The sequence below is a fragment of the Lithobates pipiens genome, unplaced genomic scaffold, assembly GCF_037356315.1.
Source record: "Lithobates pipiens isolate NorthernLeopardFrog02 unplaced genomic scaffold, aLitPip1_a1.2 Scaffold_13, whole genome shotgun sequence".
Taxonomy (NCBI): domain Eukaryota; kingdom Metazoa; phylum Chordata; class Amphibia; order Anura; family Ranidae; genus Lithobates; species Lithobates pipiens.
Genome location: NW_027507718.1, coordinates 46,660,763 through 46,684,660, shown reverse-complemented (window position 1 = coordinate 46,684,660; position 23,898 = coordinate 46,660,763). Strand labels below are relative to the sequence as shown.

Below are 23,898 nucleotides of genomic sequence, written 5' to 3'. Positions count from 1 at the left end.
AGCATCCCAAACATGCTCATTGGGTGACATGTCCAGTGAGTTTGCTGGCCATGCACGAACTGGGATGTTTTTAAGCTTCCAGGAATTGTGCACAGATCCTTGCAACATGGGGCCGTGCATTATCATGCTGCAACATATTAAATACTTTCAGTCCTGGTACTTGACTTTGTGGTTGCCAATGTTGTTACTCGTTAATTATATTTAAGATTTAATATCTCAAAGATATGATGTGGGTTAAATGAGGGTTTCTTTGACCATGAGTGAAAACTTTAACACAATAACAACATTTATCGGTGAGTAGTTGAAAGTCTATCTAATATGCATAATAAAAACACAAATGTTGATGCTAAAACTACAAATCACCTTTTTTTTAACTGATATAATTCAAATAATAGTAGTTTGGAGCACTGCTGTAGTTTGCAAGCAAAACTAACTGTAAAAGGAAAAAATAAAATCTACAGCCAAATGTAATCTGTCAAAGTATACTGTAACCAAGTGCATATACTGTAATTGTTGTTTCATATCTGACTCTCAGTGATTTTATGGACCACCTCCCTGGGCAACAAGTCTGATAAACATGAGAGACTTTTTTTGTGCTTTCATCTGATCTGATCTGCCAGACAGACTGAAAATAGAACATCCATCCATCTGGATTTTGCAGAGCGGGTCAGATCAGAGTGAATCGGATGTCAGCGGACATGTCCCCTCTGACATCCGTCCCTCCATAGAGCTGTATGGAGTGACCATTCAGATCCGCCTGAAAAAACTGACAGGTGGATCTGAACGGTCTGCACATGTGAAAGGGGCATACAATGTGTACTTTTTATTTATAGTAACACTGTTTATTCTTAAACTAACAAATTGCTATGTTGCATAAGGGGTGAACAGATAGGAAATGGAGGGGGAATGGTTAAATGGAAGCAGCCTCTTTGCCAGGTGCATTTTCACACTTCACATGTCCGAACAAAGGCCCATGGAACTTAGTTTGCAGCACAAGTCAAAAGCCTTTCCCTTATGGCCATCTCAAAATCTAAGACCAATAAGAACAGATTGGATTTAAACCACCCCTTAGGTTGTTACATATCTGATAGAGATCTGTCTTTCTTGTTTATTTTATACTGTACATTTCAAACCATTTCTGTTTAATGTTCTATTAATTTTATATGGAGACAATGCAGAAGAAGGAATAAAGTACCATTGTTTCTTCTCAGCTGTGATGGGTAAGAATGCGTGGGAAAGTCTGATTGATGATCTATAGTTCCTAGGAGGTTTAACAAGCCAGCAGATTTATTTAGCTTATGTGTGAATGTAGCCCTCTTGACAAGACATTGTCAAAGACTGATTCTATGGGGTTGATTTACTAAGGCCCTTCAACACAAGAGGTCTGATCGGGTCTAGTGGTCTGTTTTTTAGCCAGACCTGATCAAACCCTCTATTCTCCTCTATGGATTGCTGGAAGTGAATAGACTTGTGTCTGTTATTACAACCAGCTAACTCAGGGCCTGATCTGATCTGATTCCTCTTCAGCTAGCTGGATTGTATTAGAGGGCAGTCGGGTGTAAACAGACATCAGGTCCAATTATATCCGGATACCCATAGAGAAGAGTGGGCTTACCTTTTGGGCTGTGTGCTTTGTTCCAGTAGTGGGTCTTTCCCTCTGTGTGCTTCCAGCCATTCACAGACAGGGTTCTGTTTCAAATGGCTAGCGTGTGGATTTCTCAGTGTTTGAACAACGTAGTGTGTATAAGATAATTGTGAACAGCAAGCTTTTATGAAATCTTCAGCTTTTTTTTGCAAAGCTTTTGGCAGGCTTCAAGCTTCAAGATATCTCTAAGCCTTTAAAGTGATATTCAATGCAGATTGTTTTAATAACAAACATGCCATACCTGTTCTGTGCATTGGTTTTGCACAAAGCAGCCCCAATCCTCCAGCTCTCAGATCCCCCACTGGTGCTCCAGCCCCTCCCTTCTACTGAGTGCCTCTTAACACGCAGCTTGCTATGGGGGCACCAAGCAGGCTTGTTCCCGAGCAACTGCTCTGTTTGTTCATTCATACATGGAGCATGGCGCTCAGCCCTACCTCCCCTCTCTGGTCATTGGTTTACTGGCTGTGATTGACAGTAGTGGGAGCCAATGGCTCCCTCTGCTGTCTAAGCCAACGAGGAGTAAGAGACCTGGGAGATCTGCTGTTCTCATGTACATCGCTGGATTTAAATGGGGCTCAGATAAGTACTGGAGGGCTGGGTGGATGCTGCAAACAGAAGGTAAAAGACCTTGAGCCTTTACAACCACTTTAAAGCACTTAATGGAATTGCTGATTGTCACTTTACACAAGCTGCTAGCAGGCTTTCAACAAGCTTCAATTAGAGGTAAAGCCTGCTAACAACCTGTTTAAAGTGGCAATCAGCACTCTCATTGGGATCTGTGTTCAACATTTACAAACTGAAGCTGAATCATTCTTTAAAGGCTTCAACAAAGCTTCTGCAAATGCTTTGTAAAAACTTACTGTTCACACTGCTCTTATACAAGCTGAAGCCTGTGTGAACAGGCCCTAGGGTTCTCTAAGGCTAGATTAACACTGATGAAAATTGGATGTGGGTTTCTTCGCATCCAATTTGGATGACAGGAGACTGGGACCAGCTCTTAATGGAGCCGGTTCACACAGCTCTGGGGCAGCCGCAGAGTGCACTGGAAAAGTGTACTTTGGCTCAGTTTCAGGTGCGAATTTAGCCAAAAATGTTAACCTGATTTTCACCTGAAATGGTGTACAGGGACGCACTGGACCCCTGCTGTGAGCTATGGCCGCAGCTAGTGTCAACCTAACTTTAGTGTTTTCTAGGTGCCTTTTGTGATCTCCAGCATTCTTATTTATCCCAGTGTTTCTCCCAGTATGTCCTTGCTTGTTTTTTGCCTTGCTTCCCAGTATCCCAGATCATTTCCAGCCTTGTTCCCACTGTCTTTCTCCAAACCTTTTTTCCCTCTACTTTTATCCTGCTCTGTTCACTCTGTGAGCTTCTACTTGCATTTCATCTTCCTTCACCTCTATATTTCTCTAGCACTCCGGTTTGATAATAGTTTCTCTACACCAGCCTTATTCCCCTGTGGGTTCCAGTCTGCTTTATTTTCTTCACCCAAGGTCCTCTCAGTTTGTTCCTATCATTTGTTTCTGTGTATTCCTGTGTTCTTTAGATTTATCCCTGTATATCTTATAATCTTATTAGTCTAGTGCCCCAGCACTGCAAGAGAGTTTCACCTACTCTCAGTTGCAGCCTGCCAGAGGACCGCAACCTGGATGCTGCCTGCAGAACAACATCTCTACATCTAGTAGCTCTGGTGAAGACCAGGCAGTATCTTAGATACTGTGCCTTGGCTCTTTCATGGCTCTTACCACTGCTAAATGAGTTGAGTGTCTAGCCCAGTCCTCCGTGTCCACCCTGTGGCTTTCACCTCCATCCACACAGTTATGGTCAGCCACACCATCCCTGGTTGTTGTGACAATAATATTATTTTCTTACCCTATAATACACTTTTTTGTATGATCCAGTAGTGATTATATCTTGTGTTTCTGTGCTCTGTGCTCTTCATTTAAAAGTGCAATATACAATAAATAAATAATAGTAAGTTGAAAGCGTCATACTGAAAATAAAGAGTAATGCTGTTTATTTTTTGTGCCCCTAAACCCAAACAACAATTTTAAATTCCCCCTGGAAATGCATTTTCTGAAATACAATTCTGCAGTAGATTGAATAACCATTTAAGTCAGAAATAAATTACTTTAACATGTACTGTGAACAAACTGTGCTCTAGGCAGATGGAAATACAATGGGATATCCAAGGTCTGCATGGACAATAAGAGGACATAACTTAAGAAAGCACATCCAAAGAGATACATTTTATAATATTTTATTCAAGGGTGGCCACAAATGGGTAGTTGTTTCAATGAACATGGTGGTGAGACTCTGCCCATTCCTGGACAAAAAAATGTCCCTTATTATTCCCAATTAGACATGATAGTACTCATTTCTTAGCCCCTTTGGGTTTAGAGCTTCAGCACTTCAGTGTGATGGTGATACAGTGTGAGCAAACTGAACAACAGAAACTGTCTGATCTGCATTGTATGGTCATAGTTGAGATGTAGATGAGATGTCAGAGATGTAATGGGGTTTATTTACTAATAGCAAAGTTTGCAGTGGAAAATTCCCTTAGTTTAGTAAATGTGATGACAATTATTTTTGCAAAGAATACCCAAATCTGTGCATGTCCAAAGATTGGAAGGTGGATATGACAAAATCTTAATCTCATTCACTAAGCTAAGAGAAAATGTCCCTGCTATGTGACAATCCCCTTGCAATGTAAACAGCTTAGTTGCAGTTAGAAAATCGACCCCATTGTCTCAGTAAAGAGAACCTGTCCCAACCACATATCAGCTCCCTTAGTACAGTAATAAGGTTAAGTAAGGAAAAATATAATGTATTAGGAAATACAATTAGTAAAATTATCCTGAAAAATAGATTTAGGATGTATGTATGTCTCTAATGACCTCCAACATTGCACATATTAGATATCACAAAAACATCATAGGTATACCAAATATTTTAAGGCTTTCATTTGTGTTTAACCCTGACTTTTTGGTTGTTTCAAAAGTGCTTATTATTTTATGCCTAGATTAATTTGTTATTTATTAACTCTACACAGTCTCACTTCTTACATATGATTGAAATGTAGAAATGGTACTGTGCTTGTGTGTACTTGGAAATATAGTTTTAACCAACACCAACAGTACTGTGAAAAGTGCAAAAACAGGGCTGTTATCCTTCAATTCTATGGCTCCTCTATCTTCAGAAAATGTATGATTTGTGTAGTCTTAGTTCAAATCCCTAATGTCCATAATGTGTTTATTAGCATGCATATGAAATGAAAAAAAATAAATAAATCAGAAAAGAAAGGGCTAAGGGGAAATATGTAAAATAGTCATAATATATTATACTATTGAAGAACATTGTGTCACAAGCTATAGTTATCGGTACACAAGCTATAGAAAAATAACTGCACCACATGAAACAGAAATATCTAAAATACTGTATATGCATTATAAATTACTAGTCATATTATCTGGCAGGTGTATTTTTGTCAAATGCAAACTTTGTAAGAAAGACAACATTTTAAATATGACTTTTCAAATATTTTAAAATAGCAGTAAAATTTACAAAGACACTATTTTATTCTGGAATTTGCTATCGCTTTAGTGTTTACTAATGTCAGCCTTTTTTTTAATCAAAAGTTATTTTGGTGAGTCCCTGTATTTATCACAATTATTCAGCCTGCCCTAAAATGGAATTTTGTATTTTTCAGACCTTCCCTGGGACAGCAACAGCAAGATGTCCCCTCTCATCATGTAAGTTACAAAATTGCTTCCTATAAATATCTAATATATTTAAATGTGTTCATTTTAAGTGACATTTACAGCAGGAGCTGTATTACATATGTTAGAAAATACACATAATGTGTGTCTTTATGCATTTGATTTATTGCAACTACAAGAATGCATGCTATAATAGACATGTATTTGTGAACTAGAAAATCCTAGATCAAAAATAAACATTGGAGTAAAATTTAGCAAACAAATTGTAATGTGCTCTTCTTGGGTAGAGCATGATCATTGGAGTGACCCATACATATATAGTAAGTATAACATCTATTTAATATTCAATATTACAGATTTATTTATAGTTTTCTTTTTTTTATTTACAAATTATATATTAATCATGTGTCTATTTGTCAGACAATAAATTTCCATTAAAAAATACATGAAATGTAACATGACAAAGGCATTTACTTAGTTACATAGTTAGTCAGGTTGAAAAAAGACACAAGTCCATTTAGTTCAACCAATAAACAAAAAAAAAAAAACAACTACAATCCCATATACACAATCCTATATCCACAGTTTTTCCAGAGGAAGGCGAAAAACCCCAGCAAAGCATGATCCAATTTGCTGCCGCAGGGGAAATTTGCTACAGCAGGGGAACATTTTGGATTTTTTAGCAAATGATCTTTGGAAAATAAAAGGTCAAATATTCTCAATAATTACAACTAGAGATTTTCTCAGAAAAGACACTTGTTTATTAAATATTTTTGTAATTAAAATCAGGTATTATAAAGATAAAGATATTTAATATGTTCTGTGTGAAATGAAATGTATTTTAGTTATTCTATTATGTTGTAGGGTTTTATGTTGACATAGTCATGAAACAGTAAACTTCAAAATTGTTTTATATTTGACCTCCAATAGATTAAGTTATTGAAGATTATTTATCCATTTAAATCTGGTTTTATTTTATTAAATGAGTAAGTCTAATAGCACACAGAACACATTGATCAAATAAAGGAATCTGGAATAATCTTCTTGTGTGTTTAATAGTAATAGTGGGAGTTCAATATTTCTATTCAAACAAAGAGTTTAGTAGACATATTTACAAAAGGCCTTATGATGTTTGCCCTCTTTGCTGAAGAAAACATTTGTAAAACCTTTGGAGTGACTACCAGGTGCCAAAAGTTCTCCAGGGTATTGATGTTATTCAGATATAGTCCTTCATTTGAACTTCAAACAATATTCTTGCATGTAATTTTTTAATGGGTTTGACAAAATAAAACCATTTCTATCTGTAAGTATATATGGCAGTTTTACGTTAGGGAACACAGCAATTACATTAGCAATTATAAGTATTATTTAGAAAAATTGAAACAAAACTATCTATGTGCACAATTTGAAAAATAACAATATACTTCAAATGGCAGTTAGATATTAGCAAACAACAGAGCCCCCAAAATATTGATATTCCATCTATCATATTAACTTGCTAACTTGCATTTCATGAGTATTTCAGCATTAATACTCCCTTACAGAGACAGAAATGCTCCTTCCATATTAAAATATATTAAACATGTAATCCAGCCTAGCGCTTCACTACATGACAGACAGAAGGTGCTACTGCTTCTAGACTCATGAACTCATAAGTGTTCAGGTTATTTATTTATTTTTGGCCCACAAAAATGTTATTGAAATAAAAATGCAAATACAGAAACAAAGACCCAGTGGGTCATGAACAACATCAGAACAAATGAGAGGAAAACGCAATTTTTATTGCAATTTTTTCCTCTATGTCTACTATTATGCTGAGCCAAAGAAGCCAATCTCTGATGGAAGGGGAGCCCAAGAAAACAGGTATACAGAGTTTGTCATCATTAATCATATGCATTGCTAGAGGTTTGAAATACACTTTCTGTGGGAGGGTATGGGTTTGTATGGGGTAGCAGGAATTGGGCTGGAGTAAAGTCCTATGCAAAGGTAGTGATGGAGGAGATGACGTGGTGAACCTCAGACCAGTAAGTCTGGAGTAACAGGCAAGTCCAACAGATAGGCAACAATGAACCCAGGTCCAAGCTGCATCTCCGGCAAAGGTTAGAAACTGAGGATAAAAACTTGTGAAGCCATGTTGGGGTCCTGTATCATTATTTTTGAACCTTATAGCCATTCTCCTGGACAGTAACGTTTACGTTTTAATGTGGTTATAAATATTAGACATGTGCACTGACAAAAAATGTGTTGTTTTTTTCATTTTTCCGGTCATTCACTATTCATACATTTTTTTATTTTTTAATAAAAAAATGTGTAAATTTTTAAATTAAAAAATTTCTAAATTTGTAAATTATAAAAAACAGAAATAAGAAAAAAAATCAGAAAATGTGAAAGACTAACTAACTAACTAATAATAACTAACTATTACATTTTATGTATTGGAATTTCCTTTAAAATTTGGCTGTTAGTGAATTTAATGAATATGAATTTATCCGAAGTTAATAAGTATCCAAAATAATGAATCTATACAAATGGAACGGAACAAATTAATAATAAATAATAATAATAAAATGTTTTAATTATTAATATTGTTATTTATTATTATTAATTTGTTACATTCCATTCATTTGGACACAGCGTCCATTATTTTGGATAATTCATAGCATCGGATGAATTCAGATTTGGTATGTTCACTAACAGCCAACTTTGAAAGGAATTTCTCATACCTATAATTTAATAGTTAGCAATAGTTAAGCTATTATTAGTTCGTTATTATTTCAGATTTCGAATTTCCAGGTTTTCGGATTTTCAAATTTTCGAATTTACAAATTTACGAATATTCAAATTTATGAATATTTGGAAAAATTCCTTAAAAAACTAATTCAGAATGAAACAAATTGCACATGTCTAATAAATGTGTTCCCAAGCTTACTCATACAAGTCCAAGGACAAGTTTTTGCCCAAGAGAGACTAGCCTTGTGTGCCTTTGGTGAATATGAACTCAACAGAAGTGAGTAGGTAGTCAATATCAAGTGTTGTTGGGGCTCTGATCTGTATCACACAGACTCAAACAGAGTAAGGGGACCATGTTATTTTTTTATTTTTTATTTTTTGACAGATCTGTGGTCAGTTAACATACCCTAAGATTAAAGCAGCCTTGCCCTTTTTTTCCACCTCCATTTTTTTAATGTAATCGTCAAATATACCCTATTTAAATTCACCAAAATGTATGCCATTTTAGGAAATGCCTCAAAAGGATAGTTGTAAAAGCCACAAAGGGACATACTTTTAGAAGGATCCTTACATATTCTGTTTTGACACATACCTGCCTCATAAAATATATTACACATTTTTTCTCTTCAACTATGTTCACATATGTTCACTTCGTGGAAATTGAGCCAGGAATTCAGTGCTGTAATTCATGCTCCATAACTATGTTCTAAAATTGGACAATTGATGTTAGTACATCAAGCGCAGCCATTGCACCCCTTAAACGCATCCATTGTGCCCATCAAACGCAGCCACTTGTGCCCATCAAACACAGCCACTTGTGCCCATCAAAAACAGCCACTTGTGCCCATCAAATGCAGCCACTTGTGCCCATCATATGCAGCCACCTGTGCCCATAATATGCAGCCACCCGTGCACATCAAATGCAGTCACTTATGCCCATCAAATGCTGCCACTGAGCCCATCAAATACAGCCACTTGTGCCCATCAGATGCAGCCACTTGTGCCCATCAAACGCAGCCATTGTGCCCATCAAACACATCCATTTTGCCCATAAAACACAGCCACTTGTGCCCATCAAATGCAGCAACTTGTGCCCATCAAATGCAGCCAGCTGTGCCCATCATATGCAGCCATCTGTGCCCCTCAAATGCAGCCACTTGTGCCCATCAAACACAGCCACTTGCAGGGCCGGACTGGCCAACCGGGATACCGGGAGATTTCCCAGTAGGTCGCCTGCCCTGGGGCCGCTTTTAGTTGCGGCTGCATTGGTGCATTCTAATGCGGATCACAGCGCTGGCTGGCTCTGTGTTCGGTGGCCGCTCTGTAACAAGGTCCTGCCCCCCAGACCAACTCGTGTGATAGTAGATAGAATCAACTCTCTGCCTATCACACATTCTTTCTGGCCCTCTGGTACTCTCAAGCTCCACCCATCACTCTCCAGCCCCCCGTGCTCTCTACCCCCCCGTGCTCTTCACTCCTGTTCTTTTTGGCTCCCCCTAGCACTCTCCACTCCCCACCCCTGTACTCTCCACTCCCCCTGCATTTTTCCCCCACCCATGTGTTCTCCAACCTTGCCAATGCTCTCCACCTCCCACAATGCTCTCCAGTCCCCCGTGCTTTTCCCCCTGTTCTTTCTGGCCCCACTGGTGCTCTCTAGCTCTCCCCCCTACTCTTTGTACCCCCCAGTACTCTCCAGCCCCCGTGCTCTCCACCCCTGTTTTTCTACCCCCCAGTGCTCTTTGCCACCCCACACTCTTAGCCCCCTCAGTGCTCTCAGCCTACCATGCTCTCTACCCCTGTCATTTTTGCCCCCCAGTACTCTCAATTTCCCCCCAGCACTCTCTGCTCCCCATCCCTGTGATCTCCACTACCCCCTGCTCTTCGCCCCCACCCATGTGTTCTCCAACCCCGACAATACTCTCTGCTCCCCCTTCTCTCCAGCTCCCACCCAGTGCTCTCCACTTCCCCAGGACCAGAGGACAGACTGACTGGGGGCGGAAAATGGGGACGGCTGAAGGTGCAGGTGGCCAGGGACCACTTCATCTCACAGCAAACAGATCCTCTGGAAGGAGCACTGGCCCCATCCAAAACGAGAAGAGACCCTGCCGGCTGCTGCCCATCATGGATATCCTGCTGGCATGCAAGGTACTGTACCGAGCATCAACAACACACCTTCCCACAGACAGGGACTGCAGACTGGGATATGGGGCACAGGAGGGGCTGCATTCATGGGCACAGTGAGACTGCATTCATGGCACAGTAAAGCTGCATTTGGTGGGCACAGTGAGGCTGCAATAATGGGCACAGTGATGCTGCAATAATGGGCACAGTGGGGCTGCAATGGTGGGCACAATGAGGCCGCAATGGTGGGCACAGTGAGACTGCATTCACGGGTAGAGTAAAGCTGCATTTGGTGGGCACCCACCCCCCTTACCTTAGTGTATTCATTCTGTGGAAGATGATCCCCCCACGTTCTGAGTTCCTGGGGTCCCCCTTGATGATTGTCCACTTACCACTTTTAACTGGAATTTGTATATATATATATATATATATATATATATATATATATATATATATATATATATATATATCCCTATGTGATTTCATATTCAATATATAATACACTTTTCATCAAATGTGCTTTAAAATGTATGGTTATGGTCCCTTTCATGAACAAGAAAATAATGACGTTATGTTGTTGGGCCGGTATAATAATGCTGATGGGCTGGTATGAAATTTTTTACATGGCTGGTTTTTATTCCCAGTCCGGACCTGGCCACTTGTGCCCATAAAATGCAGCCATTGTGCCCATCAAATGCATTCATTGTGCCAATCAAACACAGCCACTTGTGCCGATCAAACGCAGCCACTTGTGCCCATAAAATGCAGCCAACTGTGACCATCATATGCAGCCATCTGTGTCCATCAAATGTAACCACTTGTGCCCAATAAATAATGCCACTTTTGTCCATCAAATGCAGCCACTTGTGCCCATCATATGCAGCCACTTGCCCATCAAATGCAGCCACTTGTGCCCAGTTTATGCAGCCACTGAGCCCATAAAATGCAACCACTTGTGCCCATGAAATGCAGCCACCTGCCCATCAAATGCAGCCCCTGTGCCCACCAACCCCCCACTTGCGGAGTTTGTGGCTCTGGCAGCATCCCTCCACCCCCCCCCCCCCCACGCGGATTGAGGCTCCGACACCCCCACACGGATCGTGGCCCCCGCATCCCCCCTTTTGTGGATTGCGGCTCTGGCACCCCCACGCTTGGATCACGGCTCTGGCACCCCCCGCATGACTCTGACAGAGGGAACTTACTTGAAGCACTGTCAGCTGGAGATCCTCTCAGAGCGGCGGCTCCAGCATGAGTCTCTTTGCTCATCTTCCCAAGCACCAGGCATCAAATAGGGTGACCTGGCGCTTTGGCCAATCAGGGAGCAGGTCTGACGTCCTACCTCCTGATTGGTGGAGAGGAAGGTTAGTGTGAAAATAGAAAAAATGAATTTGCTATTGTCACACAATTGGGTGGGATCAGGGCGCACTCTCTGTGCCCCGTGCCTACCCTATTTTGAATGAGGTGTTTAAAAAAAATACCACCCGCTCCAACCCTGCCATAGGAATCCATGCACCCGACCGAGCGCATGGATGGGGGGAGGCGCCCGTACGCCCACCGTGCACAGGCCGCCATTGTCTCATTCATTGATGATAACGATGAACACAGAATTCCACCAGTGTGTTGGATCCACTCCACTGTCAGCTAATTCACCTCACTTATGTGAATACACTATACATTTTATTCTCAGGAAGCCAGTGCCGTCAGAACCCTTTAACCACTTGCTTACTGGGCACTTTAACCCCCCTTCCTGGCCAGGTCAATTTTCAGCTTTCAGCGCTGTCACACTTTGAATAATAATTGCGTGATCATGCTAGAGTTTTCCCAAATTAAATTTTTATAATTTTTTTCACACAGATAGAGCTTTCTTTTGGTGGTATTTAATTGCTACTGGGATTTTTATTTTTTGATAAATAAAATAAAAAGGGACCAAAATTTAAAAATGTCATAGTTTGTTATAAAATTTTGAAAACAGGTAATTTTTCTCCTTCAGTGATGTGCGCAGATGAGGCTGCACTGATGGACACTGATAGGATGCGCTGATGGGCACTGATAGGTGGCACTAATGGGCACTTATAGGTGCCACTGATAAGCACTGGCAAGGCAGCACTGATAGATGGCACTGACAGGTGGCACCGATGGTTGGCACTGATGGGCTCTGATGGTTGGCACTGATGGGTGGCACTGAAGGGCACTGATAGGTGACAATGAAGGGCACTGATGGGGGGCACTGATAGGTGACACTGATGAGCATTGATGGGTGCCACTGATGAGCACTGGTAGGTACTGGAAGGTGACACTGATAGGCAGCACTGATCTGTGCCACTGATTATTAGACACTGACGGGCATTGATTGGCAGCACTGGTGGGCATTGATGGGTGGCATATGGGCCTTGCTAGGTAGCACTGTGGGAACTGATAGGTGGCACTGGTAGGTGGCATAGTGGCCACTGGCAGGTGACACTGATGGGCACATCCGTGGCTTTCTGAGTGAGAGACCGATGTCCCTCTGACAGAAGCTGGTGATCAGCAGTTTTTTCCCTCATGCTGACAGCGTGAGGAAAAAATACAGATTACTGAGCTTCTGTTTACATCACATGATCAGCTGTCATTGGCTGACAGCTGATCACGTGGTAAGGGGCTGGGATCGACCCCTTACTCGGATCTGTGATCAGCCGGGTTTCATAGACTCAGTGATCACAGAGCGCGCCACGCGTGACCCAAAGGGAACTAGAGACAAAATGTATATAAAACAATAATAAAAAAATAAAACAAAATTAAAATGTTAATCATAAAAATGAAAAAAAAAACTGCACAGTCATAGGAATATAACATTAGCAATCACTCAAAGGGTTAAGCAACCTCTGTTAAGATGAGCATTTTTTTTTCACTTTTATGATTAACATAAAAAAATGGAAGATTCAAATTTATATTCATGATAACTTAATTTAACTGATCCATACTATCACTACATGCTACAATTATTGATGTATATGGTTTAATAACAAGCCAGTTTGTTTTATATTTTTTCCATGATGATGTCTACGGTGTTTGAATTTGTTTGTTTTTGTATTATGGAATTTCATTGTTATTACTGTATTTATTATTGAAATCAATTGTTGTTTACATTTTTACATTTCTACATCTACTTGAAAAAATATAAAACCTTACATTTTGCAAAATTAAAGAAAATGTGATAAAGAGAGGGGAGTGAATGTAAGAAATGTCTCAGTGACGTATAGTTATTATTATGTTTTTAGGCAAAGCAAAAGGTCGTTGGTACTTACAAAAATGTACCAGGGAAAGAATAGAAAACACTATTTATTTCTTACATTACATTTCTTAGAGAGATGCATCATTGATGGAATTATCAAGGGCAAATACTCTAGGTTGATGAAAACAGCAGGCTTAAGCTATGACAGATTCGTAGTAAACAACATAGCACAAAACATTTTTGTACACAACATTTTCAAAACTCATTCAAACCTTCACCTTAGAATCCTCCAAGTATTGAAACTAAGCCTTGCATGTTTTGGATAAAATATGATAGGTGTTTTTAATGTAAGATATTTGTTGTTAAAAAGAAATAGAATTGAGAGGTGGTACTTACCATTTAAAGCACAGTCAAAGTCGTAGAAATACAGTAGATAGCTGGTTGAAAAGACACCCTTCTGTTACAGGTTGTTCTCTGTAGGAGCTATTTTCATTGTTTGTCCTGAAATGGTCTTGTAAAGGAGTTATTTTAACCCCACTCTAATTCTCCCTCTTTCATGCTTTTTTTAATCATGACTAGGGATAAGCTCAATCTTCGGGTCGAACATAAGTTTGATTCAAACGTTGGGTGTTCGGCTTTTTGCTGAACAGCGAACATTATGGGGCATTCACAGAAAATTAGAGCACCGTGGAATGCCCCATAATGCACTGTTAGATTGCAGTGCATTGCTGTATGATGATTGGCCAATCACTGCACACTCTGCTAAAAGAGCCATAATTGGCCAAAGGCTCAGAGAGACTAAGTTCACACCCCACACTATATAAGACTGCTTACATGGCAGCCGTGTGTAGTCTTGTTGGCTTGGACAATGTTGCCTTATGAGTATCATTTCTGAGAGATATTAAATCTCAAATATAGTGAACGGGTAACAACTGAGAGATAGCTTGATTTAGATTAAGCAGACAGGTTATTCAGTTAGTGGCAGTGTATTTGATATATATACACAGTCAGTCTAGTATACATATATATACTCTGCATTTAGCATAGACTATATATTCAGTGTTTACTCGATATTCAGTCAGTGCAGGAAGTGCATTAATATGTTTACAAATGTTTTTATTAACATATTTGAGCAAGTACAAAAATATAATTGCATGGAGAGAATAGAGTGCACATTCAAAAACCAATAGCTCTCCAAAGATTGTTGGGTAAGAAAAGTAATAAAACAACAACTTTCGGAATAGAAAAGAACCTACGTAAGGTAACAAGGTAGTTTCTACATTATAAGTAGATGGGGTACATATAAGATAATCTCTAGAAGGGAATCTTTCTATATACTTGAAACAACAGTACTAAATGATTTATCTTCCGGGGTTACCCGATCATCTGGAGAACTCGAATGGGTTAATAGGGAAACCCCCCAAACTCAGGTTATTACTGATGAGGCAATCAATTAGCCCATTTATGTTCAAAGATGTGCATGCAATTTAATGGATTCCATGCAAAGGAGCACCTGTGACCATGAAACAGAGAGACTCCGCCAGTTTAGGGTAATTGCCTAGTGGATGGCACTAAAAAGTGTGTGTGCCAACTTTTGGAGGGGGGACCTCCGGGAGCTCTGCAAATAAGATGTACATCTGGTAAATCAGGATCAGGGATGGGCGAACAGTTTGGCCTGAGCATAAGTTTGGGCCGAACTTTGGTTGTTCGAATGTTCTGCAAACACTGAACAATATGTGGTGTTCGGGGCAAATTCAAAAGCTAATGAAACACCGCTAAAGTCTATGGGACATTAACATGAAAAATCAAAAGTATTCCTTTTAAAGGCTTATATGTGAGTTATTTTCATAAAAAAGTGTTTGGGACCCATCATTGAAGTCATTGAAAAAAATGGCATAGGATCCCCCCCAGTCCATTACCAGGCCCTTTGGGTCTGGTATGAATATTAAGGGGAATCCCAAATCAAAATAAAAAAAAATAGCGTGGAGATCCCCCCAAATTCCATACCAGGCCCTTCAGGTCGCATACCATATACCAGGCCCCGCCCATAGACCCCCAAATCCACTGGGCAAGGGTTTGTATGAATGAGGCCCTTGTCCCCGTGAACATGAGGACAAGGTGCTTTGGGGGGTTACCCTAAAGCACCCTCCCCATGTTGAGGGCATGTGGCCTGGTACAGTTCAGGAGGGGGGGTGCTCTCTCGTACAGACAGTTCATTATAGCTGCTAGGAGTTTTAAATGACTGTTTTTCTTTAGAAATGTCATGTTTGTGCAGGGACTATTCTAAACACTGGAAAAATGCACTACTTTACTTTTACTTTTGCATTGATACATGTCCCCTGGGGCAGAACCCAGGTCCCCAAATACTTTTTATAACAATAACTTGCATATTAACCCTTAAAATTAGCACTTTTGATTTTTCAGGTTCCTGTCCCATAGACTTTAACGGTGTTTGCGTGTTCAAACAAATTTTTTGCCTGTTTGAATGTTCTGCTGTGAACCAAACCAGTGGGTGTCAGGATCATAGGTGCATCTGTTATCTGGAGCACCAATGAGAAGGCTTTTTGCCATATGCCACACCAAGCAGCTCCAGAATGTATGGAGAAGAGTGCCTCTGTCTTGACAACCCCTAAAACATGTGTCAAGAACTAAGGGGAATGTCTTATTCAATCTAAAGGAGGTAAAATACCAAAGGGGGTCCTTCCCTGTTTGACAGACCTGTTTGCATGACAGATCTGTGTAAATCCCAGGAGTGGATGAACAAGAACACTAATCTTTAGCAGTACTATCCACACAAGAAGTAGTACCTTTTTGGAGCAAGTTTTTCTCTATATATGGAACTATCCAGTGGTGAGCGCAGGATGTGTTGGTGCTAAGATTCTATACAGCATTTTGTATTCATTTGGGCCTGGAATGTCTCCAAAGATCCACCAACAGGATTCCCCATTTGCTATTTGATGAGCCTTGTTTGAACTTTTGGTCATTGCTGAAGGTGAGTGGCCAATCTATACATTTTATAATCAATGTTGGATTGATGTTTTGTTTTCCTTCTATCAAGTTACTGTTCCACGAGACATCTATATATATATATATATGACCTGATCCCTATCATTTGTTTTTCTTTGGACTTTTTTTGCACTTTCATTTATTTCTGGGTTTTATAGTAACATTATATTGAATACGCACACCACTCCCCCTTCTCTTTAAAATACCAATGGGTATGCAGCTTGACAACAGTTTCCTTAGTGGCGATGGAATGTGTGCATTTGTGCATGTTGGAGTCCATGTCATGCCAATCCTCCTCCGAGATCTCCTGACCAGTCTCCGCCTCCCATCCCAGCATAGCTGGTGATTTCGCTTTACTATTATAGTCATTAAGGTATTGATATAAAGTTGAGATAGTCCCCTTGTCTCTAGAGACCTCCCCACAGAGATTCTCAAATGGGTGTTACAGCCCCATCATCCACTTGAGATAACATATTAGAGAAGAAATGTCTAATTTATAGAATTCAGAGCTGTGAAGGGCATAATTCTGTTGGGGATGTTCAAATGAGCAAAAGGATGAACCCTGTAGCAAAGAGACTAGATTCACTAGGCCCTGGGATATCCAATTTGAGAGGTAGTTGATGCCACAACGGCTTCAGCCAGGAATAGTTGTATGTGACGATGGCACCAACCTTCTCTCCACCCTCTGACAGGGAAACTTGACCCATGTCCCATGTTTGGCACATGTCATGACTTTGGTGGTGCAGCGGTTCTTGAGCAGGTACCCAGGCTTACAGGATCTTTTGAGGCAGGCCAGAAAAGTTTGTGGTAATTTCCACCAGTAATACAATACCAGTGCTGAGCTGGCTGACATCCAAGGGAATGCAACCTGCCCACCAACCGCCTCATTTCTGACATGCTCACCAGGTGGAACTCAATGTTGGCAGTGCTGCAGCGTCTGCACACACATCAGATGGCCATCAATGAGTTCCTGTGCGAATATGGCACCAGGACAGGGTCAGGGGAGCTTGTCTTCTTTTCGCCACACCAGTGGCTACTAATCAAGGATGCACGCAATGTCCTATCACCATTTGAGGAGGCCACAAGGATGGTGTGCAGTGACAATGCATGCATCAGTAACACTGTCCATCTAGTCTTCCTGTTGGAGCACACGCTTCGTGGAATCATGGATAGGGCACTTGAGGCAAAACAGCGGGAGGCAGAGGAGGACATCCTTACCTCTCAAGGCCCCCTTTATCTAAATAGCATTCCTGCAGGCCCACCAAACACACAGGAAGAAGGAGGAAGAGGAAGATTGTGTCAGCATTAATGTAGGGGATAACACTCAGCAGCAGTCTTCAAGGAATGGTTTTCAGTCCCCAAAAACCCAAGGAATTGTACATGACTGGGAGGAGGTAGTGACGGATCATGTGATGATGAAACATTTTCAGGAGGCCTTAAATAAAGGTTTGTGCAATGCATTTCCAGTCCCTGAGAGGTTAAAATTTCCTGGTGCTGGACAACGTGTTGCTGAGGCTTCATTCAGTAAGAGGCAGAGCAGTGGAGAAAGTGGCCAGCTGACCGATGCCTTTAAAAAAAATTTCAGTCCTCAGCACCAAGGTCTAATTGGTTCAAGCAACCTTCGCCAGCATCTGCATTACATGATGCAGGAATATCTAGGGGCAAGAAACAATGTATGTGTATATATATATATATATATATATATATAACTACATGTATATGTGATGTGTGTATCCCAAATATCTAGCAATTATGTATTCACAACACAATTATAAAAAAGAACAAATAAATAAACTAAAATTAATTCAAATAAAGTCCATGCAAAGTGATATATTTCAAGCGATTATCTTGGTGATATTGGTGAGCAATATTCTTTATACACTCATGAACTTCCTTCCACCACATTGTTTGTGACTGTGATCCACTCCCTTTGAAAAATGCACTCACCGAATAGATTTGCCTTGCACTCTCATGCTTGGCAAAAATGCTGTTTAAGCCCACCAGGGTTAATCACACTTTTCGATTTTCAGCAGTGCTCAACAGAAGAAGATATTTCCACATGTAAACATGAAATGAAAAAAGTGCCTCCAATAGTGTGATACCATAAAATCATTTATTATCAAAATTGACACACAAAATCCTCAACCATTTTTCACGTTCGTGTGCCATAGACTTTAATGGTGTTCACGTGTTTGAACAAATTTTTTGCCTGTTCACTTGTTCTGCTGCGAACCGAACTGGGGTGTGTTCGCCTCATCCCTAATCATGACATTGTTGTTTCCTGTTATTCCAAATACAGCTGTGAATCAAATAAGAAGGTAGAACAAGACTAAAAGGTGCTATACTGTTTTGTGCAGTACTGATCTCTAGGTAGGGGAATAATGACAAACTAAGATGTAGCTGTGGGAAGCCTATGACCTCTGGGTTGTGCAGCCACCAGAGATGAAAGAGATCATAGAAAATCCATGTTCTCACTGTTATGCCTGCAAATCAAGGAAAAAAATGTGAATTTATATCAGAGACATAAAAAACTTCCTTATAACTTGCATGTCCACTATTCAAGTGCATGGTAGGAAACATTGGCATGACCACAAGGGCAAGGTTATATGTATTTATTTCCACTAGAAAAACAGAAATCTGGATAAAAATGTCCAATGTGCCGAGCTGCAATGGTTTTGCAATGTTGTGTGCACAAGAAATTATCACATTGAGCACTATGTTGCCTTCTTGCAACTTTCGCCTTCTATGAATTGGGTCCCTTTGTCATTTCTGTAACCACTTTCAGTGCCATTAGAGGTATTAATATCCATAAGATGATAAATCTTACTGCATCCATATACAGTAGCACTGAAATGTCTTTGATTTTTTTTTTATTGAGGAGTGTGATGTTGCAGACGTTACTTTTGATATAAGGATCATATCACGCCGCTATATTCAACGCACACAACTAACTTTTCTTCACCTTGAAACATCACCTACAGTTATGTCTAGTCTTACAATTTTATTTCTTCTGGGGTCCATTTTCTTTACTTCTTTACTATACTCTGGCACTGGTCTGGTCTTCATGCCTTTTGTGCATTAACAAAGGGATAACATATGGTGTAAAACTGAAACTACCATGAGACCTTATAATGTAGTAGTTCGGTGCTTAATTTTGTGCATGATTTTGGTGTTAAATTTCTCCATCTGCTTTCAAGTAAGGGAGTATGACTTTGTTTTTTTTGTTTTTTGCTAATAACAAATTTTCAGTGACTTGCACATTAAATTGCCATTAAAATCCCAGCTTGTTTCCCCCTAGCACACTACTCCCATCAGAACATTAACTGGTAAGGTACTTGCTAATTACCAGTTGCAATGTTACTTAAAGAAAAATCATCATGATTACAGTTTTTCATGTGAGCCCCATATGCTGTTTGAAAAAAAGTACTTGGAATTCAAAGGAAAATGAAAGCACATGTAGCAGGTGAATCATGCAGCGTTTATTTCTAAGTTGACAGGTCATCTCAAAATACTTGTCAGAGAAAATTATGAAGGCTAAGGTGTAAAAATAATTTTGTTTGAAGAAATCATGCCTTGCTGTGCTTTCCGTTGGATTTTTAGTAAATGGTAAATGTCAAAGTGACCACTGTCATCATGCCTGGAATAGCATTTAAGTTCTATTTCAGTGTTATTTGTGGGCATGTGTTCAATTTACATCTGCATTTTTACTTTTCTCACATTTTAAAGCGGTTCTGCACACATTTTTGTATCCTAGTGCTATTGTTTTTCCTAACCTCCACATATTGCACAATGCCCCTTCATTTTTATTTTTATTTCTCCTACCTTTCGTTCTATGCACTTGTTTTCTTCTTCCCCTGCGGCTATGGGCGGGGTTTATGCGGGGATCAGCATCACTTCCGCTGATTCCCGCACTGTCTCCTGGGATCTCGTCCGAGTAATCCCAGGAGTCATTGCGGCTAACACTTGCGAAATCTCGCGAGATTTGGCCGACGTGACGTCATCACGCCGGCCACGTTTGGCTTCACATGAGAACGGGGGCGGTAATTTGCTATGTTGGAACGCACGGCGCGAGTGTTTGGAACGCATCGCGCATGCGCAGTACGCAATTTCTGGCGGCAACGTCACTTCCGCAGCATCCTGTGATAGGCAGCAAAATGTGACACTACACCGCCCGTTGTCCTAACATTCTTGAATTACACCGCTCGTAGCTGTAGCTACTGAGCATGCACGGGAACCGGCAAAGCATGCTGGTTCCTAACAAAGGAAGAAAGGCGGAAGTTATTGCTTGTGGGCTTCAAATGCCCACAAGAAAAATGACATCTGCCGAACAATAAGAATAAAAAGCAAACTTTGGACTAAAAACGGACATGCTTCACTGACAAATGCAGGAAAAGTAAGCGGTTTTATTTAAAGAGATACATTTTAAAGCTTAAACATAAAAAATATTTTTTTTTCCTCAGTGCAGAACCACTTTAAATGCCAGTATGCAATTGATTGATATATTAAAATAATTTGTGAACATGTCTGGACAGAAAAGTATTTGCTTATACTGCACAAATTTTATAGTGTTGGTATTAGTTTGTATATTATTTTAATATTCTTATCTGCTCACAATTACATAACATACAGCATATGTTCCTGTTAGGGCCGGTTCACACTGCGGCGCGAGGCGAGGCGACACGGCTCGCCTCGCCTCGCTCCCGCAAGTCGTCCCCATTGAGTACAATGGAACCGTTCTGAGAGGAGCGACTCGAGTCGCTCCGACTCAGAAAAAAGGTTCCTGTACTACTTCGGGGCGACTTCGGGGGCGACTTGCATTGACTTCTATGCAGAAGTCCTCTGCAAGTCGCCCCTGACCCCCCCTGCAAGTCGCGGCGAGGAAGTCGGAGACGCCTCGCCGCGGCTCGCAGTGTGAACCGGCCCTTAGAATTAATCCTGGTTTGGCAAGCTTAATGTTGTTGATAACTTGGCTATCTACTTTCTCTCTGAAAGTAGCAGCCAGTATAATAAATAACAATGTTTCTGAATGAAACAAAATCTTTCAGCGGAATATGAAATATTGGACAGACGTCAGAAATCTGGGTTTCAGCTAAGGTTGCCAACCATGCTTTATTCACCTTTCAGGTTAACTGTATCTTATTTTTAACTTATATATTTTAAGGTAGTTAATAAACCCTTATATAAACCCAGTAAACTAACTAGCCTTAATGCATAAAGATAAATCCTCCTACATAAATTGTACATGTTTATCTGCAGCCCAATCCTCTCTACAGCTGTTCAAAGTACATGATTTATACAGCTTGTCTGAGCTTTCAGAAAACAAAAGGTGGGGGGGCTGAAGTTATACTCTGCAGAGCACAGTAAGGGGAGCTTTGAGAGCTAATTGGATGAAGGAGATATGCCACCTTCACACAGCACACAGGAACAGAGCTAAAGGAGTCAATCACAGGCTGTGTGCTGGAGCCCCCTCCCCGTCACCTTTTTTTTCTCTTGTTATCAGGAAAACTTGTCAGAAGTGCTTCATGCAAATAGCAGAGGAATGAGATAGCAGACAGAAATGACACTTATTTCTCTGGATTGAGACAAGCACACAATATAGAAGGATTTGCTTTGTCCATATTTCATGTTTCAGAAGTTTATTGTTATATATATATATATATAACAGTAAACTTATATATATATATATATACGCATATATATATGATTGAACAGTATTTTTTTAGCCTTTCAGCCAACTTTATGACACTTGTGAGAGCCACCACCGAAATAGATATTTTCTGCTTACCAGATATTAATACCCTGTAAAAAAAGAGGTCCACCATGCTCAATATGTGGCAGAGGCTTTCACAGAATGCCACAGGTAGCGACCAGGAGCCAATCATGTATCAGGCCCCAGATACAACCTTCAGTCTTGGTCAACCAATGTGCTGAATGTAAAGAAAGCATAAAGCCTCACAGTCTAAAACTGCTACACTTTTATTTACTGAATAGTTGAGAGAAAAATTCAGTTTACAAAGTAAATAAAAGTAGATTGAGGTGCTGCTGCTGTCTGTAATTTCCCAGCCAAAATTACATTGCCAAAGTACACTGTAAATGAGAATGTCCCTAAAACTCTGCTGGTTCAGAAATAACATGTATAGCTTTAAGGTATCCCTCAAACTTGTTATATGAAAGATTTATGTATTTTCCAGATTCTCATGACTTTTTTTTTTTATAAATAAGTTAGCTCCAAAAATGGCAGGAATCTACTATCAGAATTTGCCCCCATATAATCCTAAATGGTACTTACTGCTAAATTTGGGTTTAACCAATTTCAAGCAAGATTCAATAAACCCCCTGCCAATTGAACTGGGGCAGATCTGCTCATCGCTAATTAATAATATTAATTGGCTAAAATTTGGCTGCTGATTTTTTTCCTCAACAAACCACAGCAATGTGTGCTTTTTCCTAGCATTAACCCCCCCTGGCGGTATTCCCGAGTGTGGCTCGGGGTGATATTTAAGTACCATTAGCGACAACCCCGATCGCATCGCTGGATCCTGGAAGAGGTTACTTACCTTGTCCCCGGGATCCAGCGATGCACTCCCACTGTGTACGGCGGCCTGATCTTCCGCATCTTCCACCCGATGCACTGTGTGCCGTGGCTTCCATTCCCTGTGAGCTTCACGATGCAGGGAGGTGGAACCGGTGGCAAATTCAAACAGTATAAAACACAAACACACTGATTGGATTACATTACTAAATAAAATAAAATTGACCTTAGTTTGTCCCCATCGCTTTATCCAGTGCCCTTGCTTGCAGTTTTACTGTACTTTCTGTCTGAAAACTGCAGAGCGACCATGGTGTCAAAAAAGCGTGCCTCTACCTCAAAAGCAGCATATGACCTGCTGGAAAACAGCGACAGTAATACAGAATCACTTGCAGAATTGAGTGATAGCGATTTTTGAGGAAGTTGTTCATCAGGCACGGAAATCGAGTTCAGCGATGATCCTGCGACTGTGCCCAGTGATGTGCGGACTTGGTGTTCGATTGACTGCGTTACGTAGCACGCGGCACCCCGAGATTCCCATTTACTGGAGCAACTGGTATCAAAGTGAATGTGAAAGATGATAACCCATTGGCATACCTCCAACTCTTTTTGGCCAATGAGATTATAGAAGAAAATTGTTACGGAGACAAATCAGTACCAGGAGCAACAAGCTGCTATGGATCAGAGGTTTGCAAGGAGCAGAAAGTGGGAACTAGTGACCAAAGAGTTTCTGGGCCTCATAATTCTTCAGGAAGTGGTGGGGAAAACCACCAAATTACAGTGGTGTGAAAAAGTGTTTGCCCCCTTCCTCATTTCCTGTTCCTTTGCATGTTTGTCACACTTAAGTGTTTCGGAACATCAAACCAATTTAAACAATAGTCAAGGACAACACAAGTAAACACAAAATGCAATTTGTAAATGAAGGTGTTTATTATTAAAG

The 23,898-nt window shown here is 40.4% G+C and overlaps 1 protein-coding gene across 23 annotated transcripts in view; it reads left to right on the top strand.

Annotated features, from left to right (window-relative positions):
- The window catches only part of PTPRD (protein tyrosine phosphatase receptor type D), a 2,297,910-nt gene that overhangs the window by 901,171 nt on the left and 1,372,841 nt on the right, over window positions 1-23,898 (top strand). For all 23 annotated transcript variants that reach the window (XM_077475060.1, XM_077475071.1, XM_077475065.1 and 20 more), the window contains exon 6: window positions 5,352-5,394. The gene's annotated coding sequence lies outside the window, so the exon portion shown is untranslated. The remainder of the gene's footprint in view (window positions 1-5,351; window positions 5,395-23,898) is intronic.